The sequence below is a fragment of the Acomys minous genome, assembly GCF_964271855.1.
Source record: "Acomys minous genome assembly, chromosome: 2".
In the NCBI taxonomy this organism is placed as follows: Eukaryota; Metazoa; Chordata; class Mammalia; order Rodentia; family Muridae; genus Acomys; species Acomys minous.
The window spans coordinates 69446780-69465581 of record NC_140484.1 but is presented as its reverse complement, the minus strand read 5'-3'; the positions used below and the strand labels follow the sequence as shown (position 1 = coordinate 69465581).

The 18802-nt window shown below is 44.4% G+C and overlaps 1 long non-coding RNA gene across 1 annotated transcript; it reads right to left on the bottom strand.

Annotated features, from left to right (window-relative positions):
• Positions 1–6372: 6372 nt before the first annotated feature.
• On the bottom strand, positions 6373–9870 carry LOC311592881. Its single transcript, XR_014777529.1, has 3 exons — positions 9511–9870; positions 9150–9416; positions 6373–6639 (listed from the first exon to the last, which is right to left on the bottom strand). It is a non-coding gene; the product is annotated as an uncharacterized lncRNA (long non-coding RNA).
• Between the last annotated feature and the right edge of the window lie 8932 nt (positions 9871–18802).

Here is an 18802-nt window from a genome sequence, read left to right as displayed (position 1 = left end):
GGAAACAGACTCAGATACAAGCAAGAAGACAGCAAGGTCCTGAGAAACAACTGGTTTCTGGTTGCCCAGAGCCATTAATTCAGCCTGGAGAATCTCCGAAGGCTCTGGGAGAGCTTGCTCAGCAAGATAGACTTCAAAGTATTGATTGCATTGGACCTCTCGGGAGGATGTTCAGACAGTTGTTTATGAACCTGATTTTAAATTACTGATAAGAACGTAGTATATTGTGCAAACAGGGAAAATGATAATTAACAACTCCAGGGAAAGTCAAGATAGCTGTGTTGTGAAATAATACTGTTAGAAGCATTGAGAGTTAATGTAGCCCCAGTAAACTCTCTGGAGGGGGAGGTAGAAAGAGCCCTCACGGGCTGGGGAAAATAGGCCTCATTCTTCTGTTAGTGTAAAGGTGATAGAAGCTGCCTAACACTGAAAAATAAAGGCAGAAACTCAAGCATACTATTTAAAGACACCGGGGTGAAAGTGAAACTACTCGGCATGAAGGGTAGACATGGTCATCCTTAGATGACCCAGAAGTGGCAGAAGGAGATAACTGTTAAAGTTGGGGAGTCCCACTTGTAGCCCTCAGGCCACATACAATCCAGGACACCCCTGAATACGGCCCAACACAAAATCCTAAACCTTCCTTAAACACTATGAAATTCTTTGCAGTTATTATTTTTTTTATAACCTTATTCCATGATTCTTGACCATGCTCTTTGAATATGACAGTGTGGTATCACAATGGCATGCAAAGTAAATGTACATATGCTCTCACAACTCATGGGCAAAGGTCGGACGGACACCTTGAGACTGAGGCTCCCTAAAGCAGGGATAAGGGCAGACGTGCTTGATGCTCTCCTGTGCTTTCTGGGTACAGGCTATTGAATGCACCAGCCTGGTTAATCTGCCTAGGTAGACCCCAGGCTCCCTGATTCTATGGGAGACCCAGGGACTATGCTAATTGAGCCGTACACCCCGAATGATCAATACGAAGCTCTGGTGTGCACAGTATTATATTGGTGCTGGGTGAACATGCGAAGGAAAGTCATCCAGCCTCAGTGTGCAGGGCTTGTACGGGAACCGGTATTTAAGGAGTGTCTGAGGAGGACTGGGTAGATGGATGAGGTGTAGAGAGCTACCCATAGGCAAAAGGAGCAGCTGTGCAAAGGCACAGGGGTGTGCAAGGGCTCTGGGCATACACAAACTTGTGTACATGCACATGCTTAGAGAGAGAGAGGACTGGTCCAGACCGGGATGTTCTGGGAAGAGGAGGGTGACAGGGGCCTTTGGAGGCTGCTTTTAGAAGCCACTTGGCTTCTTTAAGTCTGACAATCAGGGCTTTGCCCAAAGCTGATCTCCTGTCAGAATCATCAAGAGAGTGTCCCAAGCATTCATAGTCTTGGGCTTTGCTCCAGAAAGTACAATCCATGGGTCTGGGGTAGAGCACAGGCAACTTATTTGTCAGAAGACACCCAGGTATTCGAGTCTAACCCAAGCTTGATGACAGACTAATGGTCAGGGTATGGGGAGGCCAAATCTGTCGAATACAGGCAAAATTTATATGGGGCTTTCCCTAAAATCCAAAGTGGGTGTATTTTAACCCATTTGAACTAGGTGAAAATGAACACTCCCTTTGTGTTGATTTAAACCACAAATGGTATAAAAGTTATTCTTTGAGCCTTGTATTATGACTGAGTCAGTCCAGTTACTGTTGAAATGAGGTGATTTGAATATGGAATTTGAAGATGATTTCTTCATTTCATTACTGGAATTTAACTTTACTTACTTTTACATTGCTGTGAAGAGGCATCATGACTGAGGCAACTTATAAAAAAAATAGTTTATTGGAGACTTTCAGTTTTTGGAGTCTATAACCCTAATGACAGCAGGCAGACATGGCACTGGAGCAACAGCTGAGCATTTACATGTAAGGGGGAGAGCTAACCAGGAATGGTATAGGTTTTTGGAACCTCAAAGCCTATACCTGGTGACATAACTCTTTTAGGAAGGCCATATCTCATTAATCCTTCCCAAACAGTTCCACCAGCTGGAGACCAAGCATTCAAATGCACGAGCTATGGAGGCCATTCTAATTCAAATCACAATATAGGCTTTTTAACTTGATTTTTTTCTATACATTAGTAACATTGAAATAAGTCCTGCTGTAGGCTAATGTATTTCAATACCTAATACTTAACATTGATGCTATTCAATAAATGTAACTTTTACTGAAAGAAAATGCCTTTAAAATAACGGAAGAAAATACCTTTCCTGAAATAAGCAGTTTGATACCCACTCTGATATATAATTTAGTCTTAGCTCATTTCAAATCAACAAATATTCACTGGGCTCCTGTTCTATGCTGAGCCTGGACTTGCAAATCAGGGAACCAACTTGCTGTGGTGGGGAGTGGGTTTGAAAAAGCCCAAGCCAGGAGCCCCACTCAAACTGGCTGTGGAGATAAGTCTAAAGTGCATGAAAAATTACTAAGAGTTCAAAGCAGTGGGTGCTAAGCTCCAGCAAATGGTGGGGATCCATGTAGCTACAGGAATTCACGTGTGAGGTATGAACTGCAAACTTAGGGGTACAGGGACTCTCCCTGCAGGAGATATGGTCTATAATGGCCTTAGAGGCTGGGTGAGATTTTACTGGACAGGTCTGAGCAGAAAGACTCCTGATTCTGGGGCCAATGGAGGGTGTAAGTCCACACTTATACAGAAGAACATGCGTACTGAAGAAAGGCCCTCCCTTGGCAGTCACAGGAGGTAGGGCTGGGCAGAGGCTGAGGAAGTTCCTGAAGGACCCTGGATACTAAGGTTCAAAAAGAGTGGCTATAAGGAATGCTGATGAGACTTGATTAAGGTAGGGAAGTCCCAGGTGGGTGCAGAGTTCTGGGTATGCTCATCTGTAGGAAGATTATCATCTCACGGGCTAGGAAAACACCCAGTTAGGAGGCACATGTAAACAGCTAAGGGTAAGGGAGAGAGATTCTGAGTTAGGTCATGAGACGGAGATTGGTAAGAAAGAGGACCTTTAAATAGTTCAACACTAAAGAGAGAAGAAGTTCACATGGTCACCAGAAAGAAGATGCTGCAGGACACTGGTTTAGCCTTGGACGGATGGATCGCAGCCCAGCGTTAGGAGTCTGGGATCAGGAATTCAGGGCACATCTATCTCTTGGGGGTGGAGGGGCACCTGTCTTCAGAACAACTTAGCTATGTTGGCTGCATTCTTGTGAGGTTTTTTTTTTTTAGAGTTGGGCTGAGAGCTGATGGCTTGGTTCATGTCATATGTCCCTCTTTTGAGTCAGAGTAGAGACAGTGGAGGTAGCAGAATTCCTGGCCCATCTCAAGGGCTGCTTCTCATTGGCGGTCAGGAGGAACAGTGAAAGGGCACAGAGGCCATGATGGTCCCAGAAGTCTGGTGTGAAGCCTAGGTCTCTATGGACTCCCCGGGGACTGTGGATACGTAGTTTTGCCTCCAAGTAAGACAGGAATACAGGTGTAAAATGTTGGCTTAGTTCCTGGCATGAGGGAGATACTTCAAAATGGAAATTGAACCATAAAATAAAAATCTACAATACCTTCATTTGGACGGATTCCAGATGAGTTCTGGCCAAGCCAGATTTTGCTTTTCTAACTTTACTTCCAAGAGTTTCATCGTAACTTCTAAACTGTGCTTGGGGTCAGAATAAACTTCTTCCTGGTGAAAATGTTGTTGAAGCTGCTGGAAAGATAAACTGTTTGCCCAGGGCTCTGGGCAATTTGCACACAGAATGGCCTTGTGAGGTGCTGGGGACCGGCCACTTCCCGGTCTTTAGTCTTACTCCTCACTGGTGACTTCGGGCATATTTCCTTCCTCTATAAAAAGAGAACTTTATCCAAAGAATGATAAACACGGCAGCGCCAACGTCTCAGAATGTGGAGCTCTTTGCCATCTATCATGATACTTGATTTGTCGCTCAGAGCCCCTCAATCATCGCATAAACTTGATTGAAATCCCTGCAACCTCCATTTGTCAAGGAGAGCAGCTGGTGTCTTGATGTTCTCACGGTCCATGGGCAGATGGGTGAGAGCCATCCTTCTCCATAAGTCTGCAGGTACCACAGCCTCATCTCAATAAAGCAACCGAGGAGAGGAAGGGGGCCAGCCAAGCATGGCACAGCCCTGGAGAAATGGGTCTGAGTTAATGAGCTCTGCTCGCAAAACCACATCAGGAAATGAGACAAAGGCGTAGCATCTTAGAACAAGGCCCTTTCTCCTACCCCCAAAAATGATAACAGATGTGCACTCCTTTTCAGGAGGAAGGCAGATTTCACCTCCCTTTCTTTTCCCTTATTGTAATCCAGCTTACCTTTGGATGCTCCAAAGTGGACCTAATTGTTCCGGACGAAGAGGAGTAGAGCTCTCTAGGTCCACCCATCGTCTCTGTCCCGCACAGCCTGTGGAGTGCCTCCGTGGGCAAATATTTTCTTCTGTTTCATGACCCTTGAAACAAAACATATTACTCTCCCACCCTAACAAATTTTCAATTATTCCTATCAGTATTATCTGAAAGCTTTTTTTTTTTTTAAATCCTACTTAAGGTCACAGTTTGGGCGGATGGTAAGGGATTTTTGGAGATAATCCACTCCTTTATTATCACAAGGAAATTGAATTCAGAAAGGTTAAGTGATTTGCTCCAGGCCACAGGACAGAGAATTCAGAATCCTGAGAGTCATACAGCACCCTTCACACTTGAGCAGTCTGCCCGGAAAGAAAGCCACAGGACCCTGTGATCTTTTATTACCTCCGGTGACATTTTGTGTACAAATAGTGGTAAAGAGCCGGAGGTCCCGAGGAGCTGGCCTGAGAAGAGAGGGAGCGGGAGTGAAGATGGCTTTGTAAGATTGAGCATGGGCTATACATTACAAGAGGGCAGCCAAAAGCACTATTAGGGAGACTAGTTTTGTTAAAAAAAAAAAAACCCTCCCCCAAACCACAGCGTGGAACGAAGAGCACAGCAACCATCGCTTTCTGAAAAATCCAGAAATGTATTATTTGTACTGGGAGCTCAGCAAGACATATATAGGCACGTGTGGTGCTTAAACTCGGACAGCCAAAGGCACCAAGCAGAGAGTGACCTCATAAGGAGCTCCCTGAACATCTTACAGAGATGTGTGAGTGCTTTTTGAGGCCAGTCTGGTACCCAGCACATCACACAGCATGAAGGCTAACATGAGTGCATGGGGATGCAAAGGAAGAAAGGAAAGGCAGTTTGTGTGCCTAAGAACTGTGGGGCTCTGCACACTAGAGGGTCCTCATTGGGCACCAGCCAGTGTCTTCATTCTGAGAGCAATCTTCCTACCCAGACAAGGACTTGTCATTTATCCCTCTAGTTGACAAACTCCCTGGTGAGTGTTCTGTGGTCTTGGGCCTCTGTCACTCATGTCATCAGCTCTGGTTTCCTCACATTTTCTGTCATCTCCTTTACTGTTCTTCAGTTAGTCACTGAGAGGACACACTGACAAAGACCAGTTGGGTTCAGTTTTTACCCAAGAGTCACAGCTGTTATCTGTCAGGTGCCAGTCAATGGCCACACAGCTCAGAACGGCGACCCAAGCATCTCACCTCAAAGATTCAAGCAGCCTCTGGGTCGCTCTTCTTGGGCTTTTCCAAGGTTAGAGATGGATTTTTTATGGGACTCAAGGGCAGACTCTGCTAAGGGAACTTGAGATCTGTCCATATACTCCGAGCAAATGGTTGGTTACCAGGAGTCCCCCCATGAAAACAGAGTGAGCAACAACAAACGAAAACCTGGTGACAAAGGGGGTGACCAGAGAGAAGAGGAAGGGGTGATGAGATTCCCTACATAGTGAGGGGTCTCGAGACTCTCCTTGCTGGCTTGGGGCAGCAGAGGGGGCTGCTGAGGAAAGGCTCTGGAATGTCCTGAGATCTGCCCATGATGGCTGTTTACCCCAAGTGGCTCCTTTTTGGTTTGTTCGTTATTTCCTGCTTAAAAAGTACAGAGGCCCAGGTTTATCAAAGACACAATCTGCTACTGTTTCTTTTCTCAATAACGATCTCTTTTTATTCATTCCTTGACAATTTTGTACAATGTGCTCTGAACATATTCACCACCACCCTGGGTCCCAGCTCTTCCCAGATGCCTCCATTCCCCACACTCACCCAACATTGTGTCCTCTTTTTTTTTTTTTTTAAACCTGTCTAGTCCAATTTGTGCCGCTACGTACTCTGGGATGTATATGGCCTTCCACTGGAGCATGGTCAGCCTACCAGGGGCCACAGCCTTAAAGAAAACTCACTGTCCCTCTCACCCACAGTTCCTCAGTTAGAGGCGGGACTTCATGGCCACCTCCCCTCTCCGAGGCACTGGCACTTTATCCAGCCTGAGTTGGCCCAAGTCTTATGGACACTGAGTTCATTTGTGCAACTGTCCCGTGTTGAAACTAGAAAACACTGTTTCTTTGTAACGATTTGCCGCCTCTGGCTCCTACAGCCTTTTCACCTCTTCTTCCGTCATGATCCCCGATCCTTGGGAGGGCAGGGCGGTGATACAGATGCTCATTTAGGTCAACGCATCTTACAGTCTCTTCTTTTCTGTGCCTTGACCATTGCTGCTCTCTGTGTCCGTCACCATCTAGTGCAAAAAGAAGCTTCTGTGATGAAGATTGAGAGACGCACTAACAGGTGTATTGAGCAATTAGTCTATGTCATACTATGTCCTGTCAGCAGAAAAAATACAGTAGTAGGTTCTCCCCCAAGCCTTGCCTTCTGTGTACACACCTCCTGTCCTTTTTCCCCCCTCTCCAAAATTTATATATGAACTAGAACAAATACTTAAAATGCCTACGCTAATAAAATTTACAAATGGAAAATATTTTATCTGCCACCCGCACAACTACTGGCTCCTTTCGTGTCAGCTTCCCCCCCACCCCCCCTCCCAGGCTTACTCCTTCTGCTTTGATGTTGGAGTGACTGCGGGCATGGCTGGCACCTGGCTAAAGGAACAGTGACCTGGCTAGCATTTGCTTTTACTCGTGGATGGCAGAATAAACTGCACACAGCTTAATTATTCTTTGCCTTCTGGATTTGCACATGACTTCCAGGAATGTTCTCATATACTTCCAGCTCCTTTCAAAATATGGCAGCTCACAACTAGTACCTGCCACAAGAATTATGTGAGAAGGGGAGAAACGTGTATGAACCTTATGAAGCCACGAGGCGAGCTTTTGGAAGATCCTTCGCCTCAAGCGTGTTCCCGCTCAAATATGCTAAGAAAGTGATAGTGTTTGCCTGAAGTCGGCAACACCACCCACCCCGCCCCCAGTCTTACAGCATTACCAAGAAGGCGCTGTGCTACTTAAACAACCCTTCTAAGTTGTCAACAAATGAGGAGTAAATGCTGATTCCATGAGAGAGAGAGAGGCAAGGCGCAATTAACTTCCTATTTTACTTCATCAAACAGTATTTCAAGCTGGGCACGGTGGTGGCGCACACCTTTAATCCCAGCACTCGAGAGGCAGAGGCAGGTGGATCTCTAAGTTCAAGGCCAGCCTGGTCTACAAGCCAAGTCTACAGCCTGGTCCAGGACAGCCAAGGCTACACAAAGGAACCCTGTCTCAAAAAACAAAAACAAACAAAATGTTTCCACACTGGGATCTGTGAGACAGCTCAGCAGGTAAAGGCACTCGTTGCCAAGCTTAACAAAGTCTCCCCAGGACCACATGGTGGAAGAAGAGATCTGACCCCTACCAATTGTCTTTTGACCACCGCATGTGCACAGTGGCATGCATACCCACACATAAACACACATAGATTAAATAAGTAAGTGTAATTAAAAGCTTATAAAATTATTGCGTGACGAAATAAAAGTAGCTATACAAATAAGGAAAATCTTATAGAAATCTGACCGTTAAAAAACTACGCTATTTTAAAGATATTTAGATTATAAAATATATCACATTTTTGTTAAAAATTTAAATTTGGTATAGTTCCCTTTTGTATTTAAACTAAACTTTGCAGTTATGCTTTTTAACTCTTGGTTAAAAAAAAAAAACATTAAAAAAAATCACAGGATTTTCTTACCTGCCTAGGATCTATGAAGCATACACCCTTGGTACTGAAGCTGTACCAGGCCAGAGCTGGTCACAGCTGTGGGGACCCTGGAGAAAAACGTATTCACACCACTAACAGTTCTCCACCTGGCACACTCACTCACACCAACAGTTCACCATCTAGCATACTCACTCACATCACAGTTTTCATCTGGCACACTCACACCACCAGAAGTTTTCCACCTAGGACACTCACACCACCAGAAGTTTTCCACTTAGCATATTCACACCAGCAGTTCTCACCCGGCACACTCACTCATGCCAGCAGTTCTCACCTGGGACACTCACTCATACCAGCAGTTCTCACCTGGGACACTCACTTATACCAGCAGTTCTCACCTGGCACACTCACACCACCAGCAGTTCTCACCTGGCACACTCACTCATACTAGCAGTTCTCACCTGGCACACTCACTCATACCAGCAGTTCTCACCTGGGACACTCACTCATACCAGCAGTTCTCACCTGGCACACTCACTCATACCAGCAGTTCTCACCTGGCACACTCACTCATACCAGCAGTTCTCACCTGGCACACTCACTCATACCAGCAGTTCTCACCTGGCACACTCACTCATACCAGCAGTTCTCACCTGGCACACTCACACCACCAGCAGTTCCCATCTGGCACACTCATACTACCAGTAGCTCTCCATCTGGCACACTCATAGAGCTCTGTGTCTGACACACTCACTCACACCAGCAGCAAGTCTCCCTCTGAGGTGAAGTCTCATACCAGCTTCTTTGAAAATGCCCTGCGGGGGCAGCCATGTCCACGGTCCCCATTTTCCCATCTGTTTTCAATCCCATCACAAGATCGACCCGTCATTTCTTTCAACTTCATCTACTGTCTATAGGAATTATGTTGTTGCCGAAAGGGATCTTGGTCTTCTTGGAGGATACGCCCCTGCACTGTATAGATTTTCTCTGCTGGACCTTGATGCTTCTTATGAAAAAAGCGCATAGGAAACTCCTGCCTTCTCCATTTCCCTAGGCCCCAAGCTTATCCCCGGCCCCCCAGATTTTACTGACCTCAGTAATTCCATCTGGGACGCAGGGCAGAGAGGAAGCAGAGTCAGGCGTGTGCGCCAGGCTTGCGTTCCCATGGCTCCCATTCTCACTCCTTAGCTCATAGCTCTGCAAGTAATTTGTATTTCCACTCTTAACTCCTACTGTCCTCTCCACTTTTCTGGTTTAGAAGTATTCTTGGATGAGAAGAGATTTTTCTGGGTTTCATTTCTTGCTTGATTTTCTTTTCTTCAGCATAAAATATCATCACTGTTTGCTTACCTTGATGCCCTAGTGTGAAGGAAAGCCATAGTGTCTGTTAGTAAATCTTTGTAAGAAATAGTCAAACAATTCCAATGATTACCAAAGGCGAACGTGCACCTACATCTTCTGACTCAGTTAAATGTAAAAGAAACATCAAATATGCTTTTTGTTACTCTGTTCCAGTTTGGAGAATATTATCTAGATATGAGAAGTTATTTTAAATATATATATCTGTATCCAAATTCATTGCAGAGAAAGGTTGTCTTGCCAGCTGCTCGAGGCCCTTAGACTATATTTTTCTAGACCCCATTATCTTTGCGCCTATCCAGTTCCTTGAGACAAAGCTTGCGTTGAATGTCCTCAGCCTGAGGCTCTCCATGCCTTACCAACCGACACTTGTTCCCTTAGCTACTCCACAGCTGTGTGTCTGTCATCTCCTGAAGGCAGATAAGCATTGCCCTACTTTGTAACAAAATCTTTAGTGTGGTAATAATAAACATGGCGTTGGAAGTGAGGTGTTGTCTGTAACGGAGTCAAATTCCCAGGGACAGGAAGTGAAACGGAGTTGCCAAGGGGAGGGGTCTTGGCTGATGAGTACATGAGTCAAGAGCTCGAGGCCTGGGTGACGGCAACTGATACACAGCAACGTGAATGCGGTTACTGTCACGGAGGTGGGGCATCTTTACTAAGTTGGGGTGGTGGATTTTATGCTGCATGTATTTTAGCACAGCTGAAATATTTTTAATTGTGAGACAAAGTTTCTAGATATATTGGATTTGCCTTAGGTTTATTTGATTTTTTTTTCCTCAAGTCTCTCTGTGACATTCAAGAGAGACTTGGCCTCACACTCATGATCCCCTGCCTTAGCCTCCCGAGGGCATACATGTCTGCCACCATGCCCCTGCCTCAGCCTTCCAAGTGTATACATGTCTGCTGCCATGCCCCTGCCTTAGCCTCCTGAGGGTATACATGTCTGCCGCCGTGCCTGACTTACCTACCTCCTCTAATGCTTAGTCTCACTTATCAACTCGGTGGGATTTGGAACCAGCACAGAATCAAGCCTCTGTGCCTGTCTTCAAGGGGGTTTTAGGTTAAGTTCCTGGAGGCAGAAGTGTGGAGGCGTCATTCCATGACCCGGGGTCCCGCACTGCATAGAAGGGAGAGAGGGACCCTAGAGCATGGTGTTCCTCTCTCAACTGTCTGTCTGTGGGTGCAGGGTGACCAGCTGCCTCAAGCTCCTGGCACCATGCCTTCCCACCGTGATGGCCTGTCCCCTGGAACACTGAGACGGAACAAACCCTCCCCCATTTAAATTGTTTTTGTCAAGTATTTATAGCAACAAACAAGTAACTGAGACACTTCTTTTTCTTCAGCTTTCCTTAGTTCCAGAGTTCATTAGTGATTTTTTTTTTACTAAAAATTTTGATCTGGTAAATGTAGACAGGGTCTGGGCATCTGAGTATTTTTAAGAGAGTCACGTAGTTCTGAAATCTTCAGGTAGAAGACCTCTATAGACTCTATTAGACTAGAACAAGTCAAGTCCCCCAAAATTGGAGTTTCTGTTATTATATTGTACTGTCTGCTTATTTTGTGTTTCATTAATTCAAGAGCTTCTTGGGCACAGACGAATATTCTTCTTGCCCTGTGTATTCTCCACAGCATCTACCCAGGGGTTTGGAAAATGGAAGCGTTCCATAAAGAGCTGTTGAGTTGAGATGGGAGGAAAACAAGAATTATGAATATTCTGCACTTGGTGGTATTGCTCATTGGTGTGTTAAAGATGTTGTCATCTAAGCTCTGGAAAGCACGTGTTAAGCTTCCTAGACCGCACCAGGCTGCTGTGCTCTCTGGCCAGCTCTCCCTGGACTTACAACATGAAATACGTCATTGGGGAGTAGGGACTCTTGGAGTCCTAGACAGAATCATCAGGCACCTTTCTGAGCCTGCAACCTTCTGTGAAGGAATCACTTTTTGTTCTGTGGAAAGTTTGAAACTGTAAAACAAGATGAACCAGAAAGGTTTCTCTCCTCTATGGATTTCTCTGACATTGGTTCTTTCTAGTCTACATAAGACATAGCCAAGTACCCCATAACAAGGGTTGTAGGGGGCGGGCTGTATGGCCAATGTTCAGCCATCTTGTGAGAGCCTAGATTCCTATTTCTCCAGCAGTCTGCCATTTACCAGACACCAGCTGACCCTGTTGTGGTCCGGCAGTTAGACTAAAGATAAGATTTAGGTGGAGCCACCCTGTTGTAGTTTAACAGTTAGATTAGATAAGGATAGCAAAATATTCGGTGTGGCAGAAGGTTGTGACCTGCTTGGAATTCCTCGAGTCTTGAGATAGCCTACAGCTGGGTTGCCATAGCAATATGATTCCCTGCCCCTTGCCTTATAAAAACTCTGTGAAATTTCTCAATAAACGGGGTTTGATCAGAATCCAGACTTGCCCCCTTCTTTGTGTCTAGTATTCTGTCTCTATATACAGGAAATTTTTCCTCCTGAGCATTAGTCGAACCCCGGCGGGCCAGGGCAAAGGGTGTCTGCTGAGCACAGCCACTGCTGAGAAACAGATGCCAAGGACCTGGGATATGAGGAGTCAAAACCAACACGTGGACTAGTAAGGCCACATTTTCGCATTTGTTATAGGGAAGATGTTTTCAGGAAAATAGGTGAAGATTGATCAGTTCAAAACGTGACACACTATTGTACTGTATTCTCTAGTCTCCGTATGAAGCATGTTGTAACCAAAACAGAAATTGTAATTTCACATCAAAATGTCTGACTTCAAACCTACAAGACATTTATTATGAATGATTAAGTTTGCCTGTGTTTTACTGAAAGTTAGAAACTATTTTTAGGGTTTGTTGTTGTTGTTTGTGTTTTGAGACAGGTTCTCACTATGTTGTCTCAGTTGGCCTGGAACTCAAAATATGCCTGCCTCTGGCCCCTCCAAAGTACTGGGATAAAATGGCTTGTACCGCGCGATGCCTAGCATAGGAAACGAGGTTCTTGAAAAATCACTAAGGCTGCTAAATCTGATTTGACAGTATAGGTCCTTGCCTTAGCAGGGGCTGATATCAACTCATTTATTCAACGAATAGTTTTTGTATACCTACTGTGTGCTGAATACCATATTAGATGCTGCCAGTCTAGGAGAATGTATGAACATGAGTGCATGTCTCTGGGGGTACCATGGTGCGCCCATGCTAAAGTGTGCCCCCTGAGAAATTATGCCATGAACTAGATCTGGTATAAAGGGGGTTTATTGGCTGAAGGGAGAGGAGTAAGACCCTAGGAAAGGGTAGAGGCAGCAAGCAAGCCATGAGGGCAGAGAGAGGGGGGTGCAGAGAAGGAGAGAAGGGGGCATTGAGGAGAGAGAGAGGGGGGGGAGCACTGAAGTGGCTGGCGGTCCTTTTATGGGGCCCCCACATACACCTGGTGCACATGATGGCAGACTAGACCATGATGCAAGCAATTGCTAGGTCCCTGAGAGGCAGAGCAGCCGAATTGTCTGCACCCTAACATTCCTCCCTTTTCATTTAATTAAAAATGAGGAAGCAGGAAGGGGTGATGAAGCAGAAATGAGGCCTTTAGACTGCTTCCTGCTGACATGGGGGTGTTGATGTTATCTTTGGGGACCCTGAGAAAATTGGGATATTGACCAAGTCCTGAGAGAGCTGGCTGTTTCACTCGGATGTCCAGGCTCTGTGAGACCATCTGTGGCTAGGAAAGTGCAGGCCCAGTTGAAGTAGTCTGCGAGGCTAGCCTGGAGCACTTGGGGGTAGCAGGTGATGCTGTAAGCAATTGCTAGTCCCTGAGGGCAGGTCAGCAGAATCTCCTGGGTGCCAACATCTCTGACCCCCACAAAAACTTAGGTGTTTTGCAAAAAGAATGCACTGAACAGAAGTCATCAATATGACTACTTTAAAAAGCTCTGTTGAGATATTCAACAGGCATCAATTGTACACATTTAAAGTGTTCAATTTTATACAATTTGTCATATGCGTGCCCTGATGGCACAATCACCCCAGTGAAGTAGAAACATACCCACCACTTCCAAAGAATTCCTTTGGTCCCTTTGTAATTCTTTCTGTCCATTCCTGTCCACTTTCCCATCCAGAAACAAGGGTATTACTGTATTCTTTCAGGACAAGTCAGTTTGCAGGCTTTAACTTCTTTATAAACAGACACTATGCAATCTTGGCTTCTTTCATCCAGGATGTTATTTTGAGCTTCACCCATGTGGATGAATATATCAATGATTCATTTCTTCATTTACTTGGATTATATTGTATGCATACAGTGGAATTTGTTTATTCCTTCACTTTTGATGATGTTTGGGTTGTTTCCCAGTGTTCAGCTATTCTAAGTACAGCTGCTACAATTATTCATATAGAAACCTTTGTGTAGCTATAGATGTTCAGGAAAAGGATGGCTCTATTTACATTTTCTTAAATCCAACTTTTAAAGTACAAAGTAACCATACTGTTTTACACTTCAAAAGTGATGTGTGAAACTTCTGTCCCTTCTGCATCCTTGCCAACATTTGATCCAACCATTCAATTTACTTCAGCTATTTGCATTATGATTTAAATCTGCATTTTCACGATGACTGTGTGAACATAGTAATTACTTAACAATGACTATAAAAGTCTTTTTTCATTGTTGTTGTTTTGTTTTTTGTTTGTTTTTTTTTTGTGTGTTTTGTTTTGTTGTTTTTCAAGACAAGGTTTCTTCGTGTAGCCTTGGCTGTCCTGGTCTTGCTTTGCAGACCAGGTTGGCCTTGAACTCACATTGATCCGCCTGCCTCTGCCTCCCAAGTGCTGGGATTAAAGGTGTGTGCCACCACACCCAGAGACTGTTATAACTTTGTCTATGTAAGGACTGACTTTCACCTATTTGACTGCCCTTACAACACAGTTCTGAAAGGCAACACTTATCTTGTAGACGATTTGGTCTTCAGATACCTTTGTCAGTCAGCTGGGGCTTATTTCCTATTCCGTGCTTCCATTTAAAAAAAAATATGGTCTAGTGCTTTTCATTTGGAGATAGATATGCTTAAATATTTCTCTAAATAGGACTGTTTTCAGCTCAGTGAACTTATGGGAGCTGAACCATTTCTTTCTTAAACTCTCTGTCCTCATTTTTACCCCTTTCTTCATTTGTATCAGCCTTTTCTAAGGAATATACTTCCTCAGCAAGTGAGATGCTCAGAGCTATCCTGAAACTTCAGATGACACAGGACCAGGACAGCACTGGTCCACCGAAAGTGTTGACAGCTTTTTACATTCCAATCTCTTCTCCAAATTATCCCCCAGGTCTTCATTTTCAGTATGTTGGACACACTTGAAACAGCACAAGCTCAGCCACAGAAAAATAGCATACAACCTGAGTCCAAGGGGGCAATCTGAACTAGTGGTACCATCCTGGTTATAAACGTATGCTGAGTGGTAAAGCCCAGTCAGTGCCAAGAATGCTGAGGCATTTTCTTTTTCAGTTTGTAAGCAACTCTGAAAGTTGGACTCTTTTATATCAATGTCTAGACAAAGTTTGTTGCTTGCCCAAGGTGTCACAACTGACAAGAGGCAGAAGAAAAATCATCTCCCAGTCTGTACATCATGCTGAACATCCTTTTAAATGTCTGTTACTACCTAACAAGCAATTATTCTTCTCTATCTGGCTGGGCAGTGTTACAGCGTAGGGGTCTTGAACAGGTTCATTTTCTCTGCTAGTCAAGGAGTTAAGAGGCAGGTAAAATCTTGAGCACTGCAGGCAGCAGCAGAGAAACCTTGAACACTGCCAAAGGGAAGCAGACAGAACCAACAGTTAAAGGAGACGTCTTCCTAGGGATGAGGGAAGACACCCACACAGAGCAGACATGTAGAGAAGCCGCTCTGCAAAGCAGAGGGAAGACTCAGGAAGCTACAAAATCCATTTTGTTCTCAAGGGCTGTTACCCCCCACCCCTGGAGAATTTCCTCCCTAATATAGGGCTGATCAGTTTAAAGAGAGATAGGATTGTGGATTGGCCTATAACTGTGTCCTGATCAGGCCTAGAAACTAGGTCAACAGGGGACCTAATGGCTGGAGAAAAGGCCTACAAGGCCTTGGCTTTAAGCTGGCAGGCCTTTGTCTCAGGTCAACAGGGAGAGGCCGAAGCTGGCCATCTTGGAAGTTTACTACTTTTATTACCTATCCATGGTCCATCTCTATCCCTGCCTGCCCACCAGGAGTCTGTCTAACTCCTAGTCTATCTGAACAGTCATCACACAGAATGGCTTTGGACATAGAAGCAATGTTCTTGCTTCTCTGCCCTGAGCACTGTTTTGCTTCTTGAAAGATGTTGCAGATCACAGGGTAATTCTTTCCTAAGGCCAAGAGAAACAGAAAGTCAATGGCCCGGATCTGCTGTCTATCACCCGAATCTGCTGTCTATTGCCCTGACAGTCACCGACCTTAAGACTCAATTTCAACCCCAGCTCTAGAGTTTTCTGGTCATTCTTGGTAGAGAGCCAACTTGGAGTATTATATTGTTTTTCCATTGTGTTTCTACCTTTATAAGAAAAATCAACCACCAAAACTTCCACTTTTATATTCGCTGGCGCCACCAATAACTCGCCTAATTATTTGCCATTATTTTTAAGGGTGGAGCCTTAAAATTATTAATGCCATTAATAGGAGCCCATCTTGGTATTTGATCTGTTATGGTTTGTTCCCTCTCAGAAGAGACAGTGCAATTATCTGGGGTGTGTGCTATCCCCCCTCATTCAGATTATGAGGACTATTCATGAGTAGGCTTTTGGTATTCAAGTGGGATACATTAATTTTTGCGCCTAGGGAAAGCTATGTAGGGTCAAGTGCGCAAGTCAGATCATGTTTGTGTTTTGCTAAGATGATGGTTACCTCCTCCAGCAAGAACGACTCCATGAGGTTCACGAAATTAACTACTCCTAATTCATTTCTTTGGGGATGCTGCTCAGCTCTTCTCAAGTCCTAAAACATTTGGAAGATGTTCGTCCAGAAGGGACGTCTCAAAGGCTGAGGGGAGGACTAACCGATGCCCTCCTCCCTCTCTCCCACATTTAGGAGGGGTAAGTGAATACTTTCCCCGCAGAGGCACTTAGAATTGGTAATTGCTTTCATGCCACGCATCTCTGCAGAACTGAATAATAAACGAGGGTCTTAAATCCTTTGTTTCCTTCGAGTTGCATGAGGCCAAGAGAATTTCTGAGGGGACTTTTATTTCTTGGGCTGCTACTTGAATGACTTCGTTAAGACTCTTGCTTGTTTCCCCTCCCTGAACCTCAGCTGTGTACATGTGGGTGTGGAATGTACTTTTCTCTGGCTCTGGCTAGGAGGAAGCTCCTTGAAGGAGTCATGTTCTTCTGAAATATGAAATTCAATCAAGTCTCTCCTGTGAAAATAATGGGCCTTTATTGATGGGCTTCAAGCTCTGCAGACTTTCCAGCAAAGGGCCAGATGCTAACTATTTTAGGCTTTTCAAACCACGTGGTCTCTGTGTAGCGTGAAAGCAGCCACAGACAACACCCAGTACGGATGGCCATGTTACAATAAAACTTTATTTATATCCATTGACATTGAATTTTATGTAAATGAATTACATTACTGATTCCCCCCCCAACTCCTTAAAAATGTAATTACCATTCTTTTCTTATGGTTCTTATGAAAATCAGACAACAGGCCAGCTTTTGTCCACATGTCACAGCTTGTGGTGTCATGTACTAATTCAGTGAATCAAGAAGTATTTTGAGCAAACTGTTTGGTATAGTAAGAAAAATAGATATGACACCCACACTTGTTTTGCTTTTAGAAGAGAAACTGTATAAGTTGGTGACATGAGCGCCCCATGGTATGGTTAAGGGGAGGTTTTTATTGTAGACATGAGAGAAAGAACAGCCAGGGGCAACTGAAAAGTCTATAGCAGGGAGAAAAAGAAGCTGGCTGAACATGGCCAGCAGATTGGACTTGGCCGTTAGAGAAGCAGGAGCAAGGCAGAGGAAATAGAGAGGGGTTGAGACAGTCAGTCAGACAGAGATAAAGAGAGATACATGATAGATAGATAGATAGATAGATGATAGATAGATAGATGATAGATAGATAGATAGATAGATAGATATAGATAGATAATATAAAATAGCAGGTTAGAAAGAAAATGAGCAGCTGTGGGGAGGGAAGCCAGTGAGCTGGAGGGAATTTAGGGTAGGGAAGGAAGTAAGAAGGGCTGGGATGCCAGCATGGGCTTCAAAAGGTGTTTGTGTTATTGAGGGACCCAGGAGGCCAGTATGAGCTTCAGTAAGCTCTCAGGCACCACAGGTAGCCAGAGATAAAGGAAATGCCTCTTTTGGGTAGAGAGGAACCAGCTTTACATGTTCCTGAGGAATGCTGGCTTTTATCCAACTGTCAGAAATCATCCAGGAGTCCAGGCTGGGCCCGATTGTGGATATTTGGAATGCCCTTTGGAGTTGTAGGAACTGGAGTTTCCTATGGACCTGACAGAAATCACTTGAGAGAAACTAAAAATGAGATACCCAAGTGTATGTGAAAAGGTCACTTATGTCCCAGGCAATGATCCTGAAAAGCTGAGGTATAAGCAGTTCTTCACAGTTTCCTCAGGTGTCACCAGCAACTAGGGAGTAGTTGGCTTGAGGTGTCTGAAGCTCCAGGCAGCAGAAACAGCAGCCATTTCTCAGTCTGTGAAACACAGGGACCTTACAGCTCTCTGAAGATGCCTATGAAATAGGGCAAGCTACCTAAAAGCAGGACACTGTATTTGATCTGTATTCTGCTACACAGGTTAACCCAATAGAATAAGGCTCATGAATAAGCAATTTCCTTAAAATTGCATTTTCCAGTATAGTAACAATCAGCTTCTACTGGACTAGCCACACCCCTCACACAGAGAGCACATTTTTTCCTTCATAAGGATAATAGCTAAAGTGAATTAACAACCATCAAATAGACTTGAGTGCATAAATTCAAAATAGTAGTTTAAAAAATGGTCAACTTACCAAGAAGAGACTTGATACCCTGTGAGCATATACAGGGTGAGGAAGTCCCCCTCAGTCACAGTCATAGGGGAGGGAATAAGGGGAAAATGGGAAGGAGGGAGGAATGGAAGGATACAAGGGATGGGATAACCATTGAGATGTAATATGAGTAAATTAATTTTAAAAAATGGTCAACTTTATAAGTTTTGATTATCTTGTAAACTAGTAACAAAGGGAACTATATCATTGAGTAAATAAGAGGCATCTCTGTGTAAAAGCATTTGAGTTAAAAAAAAAAAGATAGAATTCACCATTCAACTCAAACACCACATCCAGGCATCATGGCTCAACAGCAGCTAAAACACAAAATGGTGTGCCTCCTGATACAAGGAAACAGCCCTCTAGT